The sequence below is a fragment of the Schistocerca gregaria genome, chromosome 7 (genome assembly GCF_023897955.1).
Source record: "Schistocerca gregaria isolate iqSchGreg1 chromosome 7, iqSchGreg1.2, whole genome shotgun sequence".
Taxonomy (NCBI): Eukaryota; Metazoa; Arthropoda; class Insecta; order Orthoptera; family Acrididae; genus Schistocerca; species Schistocerca gregaria.
Window position 1 is genome coordinate 135,686,272 of NC_064926.1, and position 2,621 is coordinate 135,688,892.

The following is a 2,621-nucleotide window of genomic DNA, read 5'->3' on the forward strand; positions in this document are numbered from 1 at the left end:
TCGCTGCTGGGATCGTGCGCCTCCGCTGCAGCAACGTGGAGTGGGGGAAGGCGCGCACACTTTCGGGACGCGCCGCGAGCTGCCGGCTAGTGCTGAACCTGCCGCAACCGCCGCTACGACCTCGGCGGCCAGCACCCACACACTACGTGCACTGCCAGCCTGTGACACAAATCACTGTCACCGGACGGTCTGCTCTGGTACCAATGCTCCCTGGTGTGACAGCGTGCAACCTCGTAGCTGAATTCCCAAGTCGCGCTCTTCAGCTGCCGCCTCTTTCTTGAAGGTGCGTATACGACTATGAATGTGGAGCTTCTGTTAACAGTGATAATTCTAGAATGAGATTTGCACTCTGCAGCGGAGTGTGCGCTGATATGAAACTTCCTGGCAGATTAAAACTGTATGCCCGACCGAGACTCGAACTCGGGACCTTTGCCTTTCGCGGGCAAGTGCTCTACCGACTGAGCTACCGAAGCACGACTCACGCCCGATACTCACAGCTTTACTTCTGCCAGTATCCGTCTCCTACCTTCCAAACTTTACAGAAGCTCTTCTGCGAAACATGCAGAACTAGCACTCCTGAAAGAAAGGATACTGTGGAGACATGGCTTAGCCACAGCCTGGGGGATGTTTCCAGAATGAGATTTTCACTCTGCAGCGGAGTGTGCGCTGATATGAAACTTCCTGGCAGATTAAAACTGTGTGCCCGAACGAGACTCGAACTCGGGACCTTTGCCTTCCGCGGCCAAGTGCTCTACCAACTGAGCTACCGAAGCACGACTCACGCCCGGTACTTACAGCTAATGTTTCACAATTTCATTTCGTCATAAGTACATGAAGCATAATTTACTGTTTTTTTTTTTCATTCTGTTACGAGAACTCTGTCAGCACCAACATTTCGTACATCTTGAGGATTCATCAGTGCATCTACAAACGGGAAAACACTTTTAAGGTGGTTTGTTTCATTTTTAACAGCTCGAGGTAGGTTCTAAATCATTTTAAAAAAAATGGCTCTGAGCACTATCAGACTTAACATATATGGTCAACAGTCCCCTAGAACTTAAAACTACTTAAACCTAACTAACCTAAGGACATCACACAACACCCAGTCATCACGAGGCAGAGAAAATCCCTGACCCCACCGGGAATCGAACCCGGGAAATCATTTCAACTTTTTGTTTCCTTCAATTAGACCTCTATGTCTACGTTCCAAAAGACAGTCTGCGGCCAGTGGAGGATGGTACATCAGGGACTACGATAGTTTCACTCTACCCAGTTCCATTTGAAAGTGGAGCCTGGGAAGAAAGGCAGTCGATAAATTTCCATATGAGCTCTAATTTGTCTGCTTTACTCGTCGTAATCGTTTACTGAGACTTATGGGGAATGAAGAACTGTGTGGCCTGAGTGGTCCTAGAACATACAATCCCAGCTGCAATCTTCTCGTTAATGCATAAAGCCTACTCTTGTATCAATATATCCTTGTCCAATTCGTGCTTCGTACTCATTCTGTGTATTATTTATTACACGTTATCTGGCCTCAAAATGTTTCGTTCTTTCAGTGTTCAGTATGTCATACTATTTCACACGTTGTAACTATACTACACGTGTTATTTGCAGTTCATCTAGCTCAGTCCACAGTTTAGTAATATCAACTGTTCGCATGGTGTTGCACATTCGTTACTCGCCATTTGTTTCTCATATCGTCACCATCCCTCTTCGTCAATTATGCCAGTACGGTGAGCTAGGCCCTGAATAAAATGTTGACTTCGTAAAACGGAAGACAGCCTACCAGAAGTAAAGCAGGTTCACCTACAAAAGCGTATATGTTACTTTCTGAAATCTTCGATGTGCACTAACTGGGATAATAAATATCGCGAGTTTGTATAACAGAACTCCATCAAGGAGCTTACATTTTTTATAAAGTTCAGACATAAGATTTAACTTTTAATGACACTGTAACTTCAACCTGCAGCTTCAAATATGGAAACAAAAATATGGATCATGTCAAAAAGTAAATTCGTGGTACACGAATAAGTGTCCTACGAATGCCTTCCAGTTATTTCAGGAACACATATGCTTTTTGACTGTAAGACTGCCAAAGTCATGTAATCACTGATAAATTTCTTTTCACTCAGAGACGAGGTGGCGTCATAAAAATGTCTCAGCCTTTTCGTTTCTCTCATACATAATATGATATTTGTACTCACCTGCAACCCGTATATGCCGTATAAGGTCATTATATATGTTGCTACGACGCTGCTGCATTCCATTATATTTTTTGTTGGAACAGACCTATTTCGGTATAATTGCCATCTTCACGTTATCTGTGGAAATACATAATTTGGTACAATACTTCAGATTTGGACGTAGATAATTTAACATAATATGGCATTATACTTTGTTCCACAAATCAGGCAGTCTTAATGTTCACTACAGTATAAATTTGCTCATTTGGCGATGGTGGAGCTACAGTATGGAGCTGTTATTTATGAGGTGTCGTATTATGAAAGTTTATTTCATAATGACGTTACCTGACAGACGTACTGACAGTTGAGTCAGTGATGTTAGATGGTTATAGGCTGTTTGTTTACATGGTATTCTGTAGGTCATATCTTTCTTCCTAT

At 43.2% G+C, this 2,621-nt stretch overlaps 1 non-coding gene across 1 annotated transcript; it reads right to left on the reverse strand.

The window, feature by feature from the left end:
- Positions 1 to 399: 399 nt before the first annotated feature.
- Trnas-cga (transfer RNA serine (anticodon CGA)) lies at positions 400 to 474 on the reverse strand. Its single transcript has one exon. It is a non-coding gene; the product is annotated as a tRNA-Ser (tRNA).
- Positions 475 to 2,621: the final 2,147 nt, after the last annotated feature.